This window comes from Heterocephalus glaber, unplaced genomic scaffold (genome assembly GCF_053883595.1).
Source record: "Heterocephalus glaber isolate CG9 unplaced genomic scaffold, H.glaber_assembly_v1.0 deba00001311, whole genome shotgun sequence".
In the NCBI taxonomy this organism is placed as follows: domain Eukaryota; kingdom Metazoa; phylum Chordata; class Mammalia; order Rodentia; family Bathyergidae; genus Heterocephalus; species Heterocephalus glaber.
Genome location: NW_028258251.1, coordinates 25,517 through 36,553, shown reverse-complemented (window position 1 = coordinate 36,553; position 11,037 = coordinate 25,517). Strand labels below are relative to the sequence as shown.

General features: G+C 36.8%; 1 pseudogene across 1 annotated transcript in view; it reads right to left on the bottom strand.

The window, feature by feature from the left end:
• Positions 1–2,309: 2,309 nt before the first annotated feature.
• LOC147828097 (olfactory receptor 2G3-like) overlaps positions 2,310–11,037 on the bottom strand; it is a 28,056-nt pseudogene continuing 19,328 nt past the window's right edge. The window contains exon 3 of the transcript XR_015451313.1: positions 2,310–5,806. The product of XR_015451313.1 is annotated as an olfactory receptor 2G3-like (transcript). The remainder of the gene's footprint in view (positions 5,807–11,037) is intronic.

Below are 11,037 nucleotides of genomic sequence, written 5' to 3'. Positions count from 1 at the left end.
CACTACAATTGTATTAGTGCTTATTTGGTTTTTCATGTCCATTAATATTTGTTTTGTATAGTTGGGGGCATTCATATTTGGTGCATATATATTTAGGATTGTCATCTTTTCTGCTTGGATTGTTCCCTTCACAAGGATGTAGTGACCATCTTTGTCTCTCTTAGTTCTTGTTTGAAATCTACTTGGTCTGCAAATAAGATTGCTATGCCTGCTTTTTTCTGGATTCCTGTCACATGGAGAATTGCTTTCCTTCCATTTACTTTCAGTCTATGGATTTCCTTTTGAGTTAGGTGTGTTTCTTGTTTAAAGCATATTGCTGGGTTTTCCTTCTTAATGCATTCTGTCAGTCTATTTCTTTTGATTGGTGAATTGAGGCCATTAATATTGATAGTTATAATTGAGAGATATTGACTCATCCTTGTCATGATGTTTTACTGTTGTTGGCTTTTTAAATTTTTTCCCCCCTTGCACTTTAGTGTCTTACCTTGCCTGCTGGCTTCTCTCTGTTGGGTCTCATGGAGTTGTGACCTTGTCTTTTTCTAGAATATTGCTTAAAATTGTTTGGAGTGCTGGTCTGGTGTTCGTTAAATTTCTCAAGTGTTCTTTGTCATGAAAGTATCTAATTTCCCCATTGATTTTGAAAGATAATTTTGCCAGATACAACAGTCTAGGATGAAAGTTATTTTCTTTTAGAGCTTGAAATACTTCGTTCCTGGCTCCCCTTGATTTGAGCGTTTGTGTTGAGAAATCTGCTGTGATTCTGATGGGTTTTCCTTTGTAGGTGAATAGTTTCTTTTCTCTAACTGCCTGTGGAATTTTGTTCTTCTGCTGGGGTTTCTGGAATCTTGATTATTATATGTCTAGGTGTAGATTTTTTTGGTCATGGCTGGTTGGAGTTCTATATGCCTCACTTATCTGTACCTTTGATTCTCTACTTCTGTCTGGGAAGTTTTCTGCTATTACTTCTGTAAACAGATTTTTTTATGCCAGGTGTACTTTCTCCTGTTTTTTCATGGACTCCTATGAGTCTTATGTTATTCTTCTTTACATCATCTAGCAGCTGTTGGATTGATTTCTCATGGTCCCTTACTATCTTTAGGTAGTCTCTGTTTTCATGGTCCTTAAAAACAATGCCATCTTCTATATCTGATAGTCTGTGTTCAAATTCTCTCAATCTGCTCTGCATGCTTTCAATAAAGTTTTTAATCTCCTGGATATCTGTTTGAATCTGTTTCATGGATTCCATTTCTTTCTTATGTTTGGTGATCATGGTTTCCATATCTTTCACTCTGCTCACCATCTCTGTATTTATCTGGGAGATTATTTATGCTTTGAATTTTTCTACAGCCTCATGCATCTGCTTTGTTACTTCCTGTGCTATCAGTTCAGGGTGTCCAGGTGGTTGATTATCAGACTTTTCCACCTCATTTACCCCAGAATTTCCTTTATGTGGTGTAAAAGCCTGCATTTGTGCCTTGCTTAAGTGTCTTCTCATTTTTTTGTTTTTGGTATTGTCCTTGGTTTAATTCCTGGGTTGATATTTCAAAATTGCTTAGTGTAGGTATCTTTGTTGCTTGTGTTTAAAACCCTTGTGGAATAATTGGTTTTCAGTGGTGTCTTCCAGATATAGCTTGTGTTTGAGTTTTGAGACTTTAATGACTCTGAGGGTATTTTATTTTCCTTATTGCAGGAAGGAAAACTAATTAGATCAATTACAACATGTTAGCCCAAAAGACACAATCAGCAAGACCATAGCATCAAGGGCAGCTTAGACAATGACAATTTGTGGTAGTTATTAATATATCACATTTAACTATGTGAGTTAAATTAAAACTGAGGACCAACCCACCATAAGTTTATAGTCAATAAACTCTTCAATATAGCATCTTTCCCCTTCAGGTTGGGGAGTTAAAAGGAGTTGGATAGGGAGGGACAGGTAGAAAGATCAGGAAAGATTAGTAGTGAGGCCAGAAGACACAGGAAGTTCACACAAACTCTTAAGAAGTTGTTAAAGGCAAGAGGAAAAGGCAGAGTGAAAGAACAAAGATGTGAATAGAATCACCTAACAGCAACAGGGAGGCTAGATATTGTATTTACTTTCCTTTAAATCTAATGATAATCAAGAGAAGAAAAAAGAGAAGAAAAGAAAAATAAAGAGAAATCCAAATTCAGTGCAGAAAGGAACAAATGGGGAGATGGAAGAGCAATGTGGGACAGTGAGAGAACAAGTAAGAGAGAGAGAGAAAGAAAAGATAAAAGAAAGAAAATAAAGTAAAAACTTGAAGAGTAGAAAAAAGTCAAAATTAAGAATTAAAAATAAGAGAAAAAATTTTTTTTTCTTTTTTGCATATAGCCAAAAATAAAAATATGGGCCTCCTTCATGGTATGTCTCTGCTGCCACAGTAGGCAACATAGGAATCTGTGTGCATATACAAGTCAAGGAGTCTTAGCAAGCCAGCAGCAGACCAAGTGCAGTGGTCTGATGTGCCTTTATTGTAGAGAATCTCTTTACTTTTCCACTGAGCTTCAATTTTCATCGAGGAGCCTGAGAATCCCTCTTTCTGTTACTAACTTCTGGTCTATCTTGTGGCACTCAGGACAAGGGTCTTTATAATCCCCTGTGCCTCTGTAGTGTGGGACCAGGTAGCAGAAAAGCCAGAAGGCCAGAGGTGTGGGGGGGCATGTTACAAGTGGATCTCACTGTGGCATGGGTGGGGCCTGGGATGGCTGTGGAGTTTCATGCTGCTTGTCTCACCAGTTTGTGCTGGTTTGTCATGCTGGGGAGAGTGTCAGATGGAGGTGGGGCTACAAGTCGCACCTGAGACCTCATTGTGGCATGTGCAGGGCCCGGCATGGCCGAAGAGCTTAATTAGTAAGTTTTTTCTACATTAATTACAAATTCACTGAGAAAGAAATCAAGAAACCAGTGTCATTCAGAACACACACATGCACATACATAGACACACACACACATACAGTAATATATGTAGGAATAAACTAAACCAATGAGGTGAAAGAGCTCTACAATGAATATTATAAATAACTGAAGAAAGAAATTAATGAAGACACTAGAAGATGGATAGACATTTCCTGTGGTTGGATTTGAATATTTAATATCATGAAAATGGCCATATTATCAAAAGCAATCTACAATTTCAGTTAAATTCTTGTTGAGATACCAGTGGCATTTTGCAATGTACTAGAACAAAGAATCCTAAAACCCACATTGGGAGGCTCAGATAGAAGACCCTGAATAGTTGGAGCAATGCTGAACAGACAGAACACTGTTGGACACACCACAACAGCTGACTTCAAATATCCTATAGAGACTTTGTAACAAACACAGAGGGTTATTTTCCAGTGGATAAAATAGGCAAGGAATAAGCCCATGCATCGACAACCATCTGATTTTCCATAATTAGTTAAAACATACATTGGAGCACAGACAGCATCTTTTGGTAAATGATAATGGAAAAACTTTACATGAGCTGATAGAAAATCAGAACTAGATCCATATGCTTCACCCTGTGTAACCGTCAACTCAAAGTGAATCAAAGACCTTAATGTCAGACAGGAAACTGTGAATCAAGTGGAAGAAAACATGGTGGAAGCACTTGAAAACATTGCTATAGGCTCTGATTTCCAGAAAAGGAGCCAATAGCTTGGGAGATAATACCAAAAATTTATGAATGGGATTTCTTGAAATTAAAAGGCTTCTGAAAAGCTGAGGAAACAATAACCCCGTAATGTGGCAATCTACAGACTGGGAGAATCTTAGCCAGCTGCTCATCTGACTGATGATTAATGTCCAGTATATACATATATATATATTTCTATATCTATATTTATACACACATATATATCAGAATATTTAACACAAAAAGAACAAATATTTTCACCAATAAATGGACCAAAGATCTGAAGAAACACTTCTCAAAAAAGAAGTAAAAATGGTCAATAATTATATGAAAAAATGCTCAACATATGTAGTTCCTTGGGAAATGAAAACTATCAGTCAACATAACTATCTAGTAGAGACACCTGCAATGGTTTTTTATCTGCTCAGTGCTACAATTCATGGCAAGAAAGGCATAGAGACACAGTTAAAGAGAAAGAGATACATACAGTGAGTCAGGATGATCAATGCTCATATAAGCAAGTTGGAACAAGCAGAGGCCCTGAACACCCAGAGCTGTTGATATTTATTGGTGACATTGTATAGTTAGACTGAAGTAAAGGGGCTATGTGAGAGGATGTGTAGTTGCTATGGACACATTGCTGATAAAAGCAAGGGTTGTAAAGGGAAAGACAAAGCACTCTAGAATTAGAAAAAAAAAAGACAAAATATAGGTTGTGGTTAATAAATTGACCTTGTCATTTTAGTAAAAAAGATTTTAACTTTGGGAACAGAATTTGGGTAAGCATCACTCTGACCTTAGCATGGAGGCTTTGGCCAGACTTACTTCTACAAACAAGCCAATTGTGAAGTTAATACTTTTCAGCCTGTACTGCTCACAGCCTGCCTTGGGAATAATCAATAGGGCAGTCCCCCGTAACTATCAGCCAGAACACAAAAAAAGTAAATGCTGGTGAGAGTGCAGTGAAAATTGAACCCTTATACACTGTTGGTGAGAATGTATATTAGTAAGTCACTGTGAAATAAGTATAGAATTTCCTAAAAAACATAACAACGTAGAAAAAGAGCTACCACATCATACAGCTATACAATTCCTTCTAAATTACCTAAAGTTATTAGTCAGCCCACAATAGAGATACTTACATATCAATGTTTTGGGGGATACTACTCATAATATCCAGGTTAGCGCATCAACTTAAATGTCCATGAGAGGATGAATTGATAAAGAAGGAGTAGAATACATGGATAATGCTTTAGTATTTCACTATAAAGGGAAAATTCATGTCATTTGTAGGAAAATTGTCAGAATCAGAGATCATCATGTTTAGCAAAATAAGTCAGATCTCAAAAAACATATACCATAATTTTTGTGATATATGGAATGCAGAGGGGAAAAGATGACAGGATAAGAAAAGAGGCACAATTAAGGAGGCAATGGGTTCCAGGGAAGGGATGAGTGGTGCTAGGAGTGGAAATAGAAGAAATGGATGTGATCAATGCACATTACATGCATGTAGAGAAATGTCACAATTAAACCCATAATTGTACATGATTTATATGTGGAAATGATTATGATCAAAGGTAAAGAAAGAAAGAGAGAAATGAATATATAAAGCAAGATGAGAAAAGACAGTGTTTCTCAAAAACTAAAGATACATGGACCATGCTGCTCACCCTGTCTAGGGAGATCAGTCATATGGAAAAGCATATTGTAAAGACCATGGCTCTCAGAGAGTGCATGTGATGGAGATTTCTAGTCCAAAAGATTATGCAGTCCTCTCCCATCATTCAGTTGACCTTTAGAGGGGAAAGCCTTTACTTGGAACTAACGGATGCTCATTGGAACAGCAGCCATGCCAGTATTCATGGATGTGTGCCTGTGGTTGAGCAGGAGACAAGCAGTGATTGGGCTTTTAAAGACTTCACATTGCCCCAGGATTCCATGCTGTCTTCACATCCTTGTTTCTCAGGGTGTAGATAAGTGGATTGAGCACTGGGGTGGTAATGCAATAGAAGAAGAACAGGAACTTGGTCCGGGAACTTTCAGCTGAAGGTTGGAGGTATAAGAAAATGAGTACTCCAAAGTATATAGTGACCACCAGCAAGTGGGAACTGCAGGTGCTGAGTACCTTGCTCCTGCATACAGCTGAAGGTAACTTCAGCACAGGCCTACCAATAACAGTGTAGGTGGTGATCAGCAGCAGAGGAAGCATCATTTCAGATGGAATAGTCATCAAGGTGAGGGTCAACCCTAAAAAAAACCTTCAACCCAGATTGCTGTATCCTGCAAAACTATCAAAATCAATGGACGAACAAGATACTTTCATATCAAAGAACACCAGAGGAATTTCATGAACATCAAACCAGCACTCCAAAAAATTTTGAACAATATCCAAGAAAAGACAATGAGGGTCACAACCCCGTGAAGTCCAGCAGAATGAATCCATAAGAACACAAAAAATTAAATGCAAGGAGGGTGAATCCAACGAAAAGAAAAGGTCATGACAACAATGAATCAATACATATTGCTAAAACCATCAATGTTAATGGTCTCAATTCACTAACTAAAAGAAATAGACTGGCAGAATTGATCAGGAAGCAATATCCAACAATATGCTACCCAAAAGAAACAAACTTAATTTAAAAAGAAAATCATAGGCTGAAAGTTAAATGTTAGAAAACAATACTCCCTGCAACAGGAACCCCCCAAAAAAGCAGGAGTAGCTATCATATTTGCAGACAATAAGGATTTCAAACCAAGACTAATTAAGAGAGATAAAGAAGGTCACTATATCCTTGTAAAGGAAACAATCCAAGATGATGTGATGACAATCATAAATATATATGTACCGAAGACTAGTGCACCTAACTATATAAAACAAATATTAACAGATATGAAAACTCAAGAAAACACTAATAGAAGAGTAGAGGGGGACATCAATACCCACAGTCACAAATAGACTGATGAAGTACACAAAATTCAACAATAAATTCTGTAACTCAACCAAAATCTTGAATGGACTTAACAGACAATTACATAGTGTTCTACACCACAAAATAAGAATACACATTTTTTCAGCTGCAAACAGCTCATTCTCCAAACTAGACCACATGCTTACTTATGTAAGATGTTTAAGTAAATGCAAAAGAACTGAAGTTATTCCCAGTATATTATCAGATCATATTGTGGTTAAATTGGAGATCAAGAGCAAAAGAAATTTCAAGATCTTCATAAACACATAGAAATTGAACACCACCACCCTGAACAACCAGTGTGTCACAGAAGAAATTAAAGAAGAAATTAGACAGTTTCTACAATTACATGACAATATACCATATTAGAATTCATGAGACACAATGAAAGCAGTCTTATGAGGGAAATTCATTGCAGTGAATACTTATAGTAGGAAAACAGAGCAATCTCAAATAAACAACCCAATGTTGAACGTCAAGCTTCTAGAAAAAGAACGAGACAAACCCAAAACTAATACAAGGCAGGATATCATAAAGATCAGAGCAGAAATCAATGAAATGGTGACTAAAAGAACTAAACAAAGAATTAATGAAGCAAAGCATTGGTTCTTCAAAAGAATAAACAAAATTGACAAACCCTTAGCCACTCTTATCAAAAAAGGAAAGAAAAGCCCCAAATCCTTGCAATTAGGAATGAAAAGGGGGAAATTACATCAGACCCAGCAGAAATACAGGCAATCATTAATATCTAATTTGAAAATCTATATGCCAATAAGATGGAAAACAAAGAAGAAATGGACAGATTTCTGGATACATATAAATTATCAAAGTTGAATGAAGAAGACCTAGATACTCTAAACAACTCCATATCAATCAACAAAATTGAAAACATAATTAAAAATTTATCAACAAAGAAAAGCTTGAATTGTACAAGACATATAGAGAACTATTGCCACTACTGCTTAAACTCTTCAATGAAATTGAAAAGGAAGCAATACTCCTGATTTCATTCCTGGAAACAAGAATCACCTTAATCCCAAAAGCAGAGAAATACTCAACTGAAAAAGAACTATAGGCCCCTTTCCTTAAGGAACATAGATGAAAATATTCTCAATGACACACTGCCAAACAGAATGCTGAAGATCATCAAGAAGATCATATACCCTGAACAAGTGAGAATTACGCCAGGCATTCAGAGATGGTTCAACATATGCAAATCAATAAATGTGATACACTGTATTAACAGAATCAAGGACAAAAATATATGATTATCTCAATAGATGCAGAAAAAGCATTCCACAAAATCTAACACACATTCATGATAGATACCCTACAGAAAATTGGAATAGTCTTTATCTCAACCTGATAAGAGCCATCTATGAAAAACCAATAGTCAACATCATACTAAATGGTCAAAAACTGAAATCCTTAAAAATCAGGAACAAGGCAAGGATGTCCAACTACCGCCACTCCTGTCCATTATAATTCTTTTTATTTCCCTTAAGTTCTTTTATTGGTACACTTTAGGTATACAATTCATTTACATTTAACATTGGGTGTTTATACCTGTACATGATGTATCTTGGTTCTTATATTTTCCCCATTACCTGTGTGCCCTTAACTCAGTGGTTCTGGCACCTACCTCATTATAATTCTTGAAACACTAGCCACAGCAATTAGACAAGAGATAGAAATAAATGGAATAAAGATAGGAAATGAAGAAATCAAATTATCATTATTTGCAGATGACATGATACTCTACATAGGAGACCCCAAGAACTCCACCAAAAGTCTTCTAGACTTAATAACCAAATTCAGTGAAGTAGCAGGATCCAAGTTAAATACACAAAATGAATATTCTTCCTGTACATGAACAGCAGGATGAACTGTACATGTTCCTGTACATGAACATGAGAGTGGATCTGTAGAAACAACTCCTTTCACAGTAGCCTCCCAAAAAATCAAGTACTTAGGAATCAACTTAATTAAAGAAATAAAAGACTCATCCTCAGAAAACTACATCACTCTGAAAAAAGTGATTGAAGAAGATAGCAGAAAATGGAAAGACATCCCTTGTCCCTGGGGAGGAAGAAGAAATATAGTCAAAATGGCCATACTTCCAAAACTGCTATATAGATTCAATGCAATCCCAATTGAAATTCCAGCAGCATACTTCACAGACCTTGTGAAAATAATCCAAAAATTTATTTGGAAGAAGAAGAGACCTAGACTATCAAGAGCAATTCTAGGCAACAAAGACAATGTAGAGGATATCATAATCCCCAATGTGAAATTATACTACAAAGCTACTATGATAAAAACAGCATGGTACTGGCAAAGAAACAGACCCAAGATCAAGGGATCAGATTAGAAGATACAGAAACAACTCCAGTCATACTCAGCCATCTCAACTTTGTGAAAGGAACCAAACATCCTCACTGGAGGAAAGATAGCCTCTTTAATAAATGGTGCTGGAAAAATTGGATTTCAACTTGCCAAGAATTAAACTAGACCTGTATCTCTCACCAGGCACTAACCTAAAATCAAAATGGATCAAAGTATAAATATTAAAATAGCAACACTAAACCATCTGGAATAGAGGTTAGGTAGAACTCTTGAAGACATTGTCATGGGAAAAGACTTCATGAACAAAATCTAAGTCACACGTGAGCTAGAACAAAGAATCAACAGCTGGGATCTCGTCTTAATAAAAAGCTTCTGCACAGAAAAGGAAACACCAACATAGTGGAAGAGACAACCCACAATGTAGGAAAAATTTTTATCAACTGTTCCTCAGACAAAAGTCTACTATCTCTAATACATAAAGAACTTAAATTAGAACTGGGGCAAGTGCAAGGCACAAAATTCGATCCCAAGTAGGTACCAAACAAACAAACAAAACAAAAAACAAAAAAATCAGAACTCCCAAATCTAAGGACCCAATCAAAAAATTGTCATCTGTACTGAACACACATTTCTCAGATAAAGAAGTAGAAGCAGCAAATAAACATATGAAAAACTGTTCAACATCACTGGTCATTTGAGAGATCCAGATGAAAACAACACTGAGTGGCCATCTCACTCCAGAAAGAATGGCTGCTATCAACCAATAACAAATGATGGCAGGGTTGTGGGGATAAAGGAACCCTTCTCTACTGTTGCTGGGAGTGTAGACTGGTGTAACCACTGTGAAAATCAGTATGGAAATACTTCACAAAGCTAGGAGTAGAGTCCCCATTTTACTCAGCCATTCTCCTGCTGAGCATCTTCCCAAAAGAATTAAAAGCAAGATATGTGTACCCATGTTTATAGCAACATAGTTTGTAAATGCTAAATCTTGGAAATAGCCCAAATCCCCATCAACGGGTGATTGGATAAATTAGATGTGCTGTTTTTAAAAAATGGAGTACTCCTTAGCCATAAAGAATGAGAAACTAAAGACATTTATAGGGACATGGATGCACATTGAGGCCATACTCTCAAGTGAAATAAATAGGACATAAATGTGTAAACACTGAATAGTTTCTCTAGTGTGAGAAACTAAAATTTTAAATCAGGATTAAAATGTATAAAAGATAATGTGAAATAGGAAGAAAAGTTTTAAAGAGGAAGAGGAAGGGGAAGTGGGAAGAGAAGGGGAAAGGATAGAGGGGACAGGAATAAATATGAGAAAAAGAAAAAAAGGAAACAAAATCTTTGTAAATAGGGAGTGATGGAGGGGTTGAAGGAAGGGCAGGGGAAGGGGGAAAATAACCCAAAATATGTCATGCAAACATATAAATTCCCAATGATGAATGTCATCATAGTATATAACTTAAATGTACCAATAAATTTAGTGAATATAAAATGTGGTGTGTTAGGAACATAAGCCCAACATGAAATTCATAAACAGCCAAAATCAAAATAAGAGCAAACTGGATGTTTTCATGAGTAAGAGCCAAACTCTGGTGTCCCGTGAGATTGCAGGCCTCATGCATCCTCTCTTCCAGGTTGGTCCATCTAATCATCTGCCCTGGCCATTTGGTCAGATCCCATTGGTGAGGCGACCTCCTGTCATATGAGTTGTACAATAATTTCATTTCATCCCCCCAGCAGTCCATGAGATATAAGCCCTGGAGAATGCAGGGGATTTCAAGGCTTTCCCAGCCGAGGCAGATCATTCAGGCACATCCAACTCATAGCTCTTACTGGGGGTGCCACAGCTTGGTCTCCACGGTGTTGATAGGCCCACCAGGGTGACCAATGGCTGCTCATGTGGAGATGGCAGCCAAAGCATCTCTCCATTGTCTGTCAACATACAAGGGAAACTTTTCCCCAAGTTATTAATTGTATTGAGCTGTTTTGTCTTTTATGTAGGACATACTTTTATAATGCTTGTGTCTAGGGGATATCTGTAGAATTTTACATGTGCCAATGGAGTTTTGATG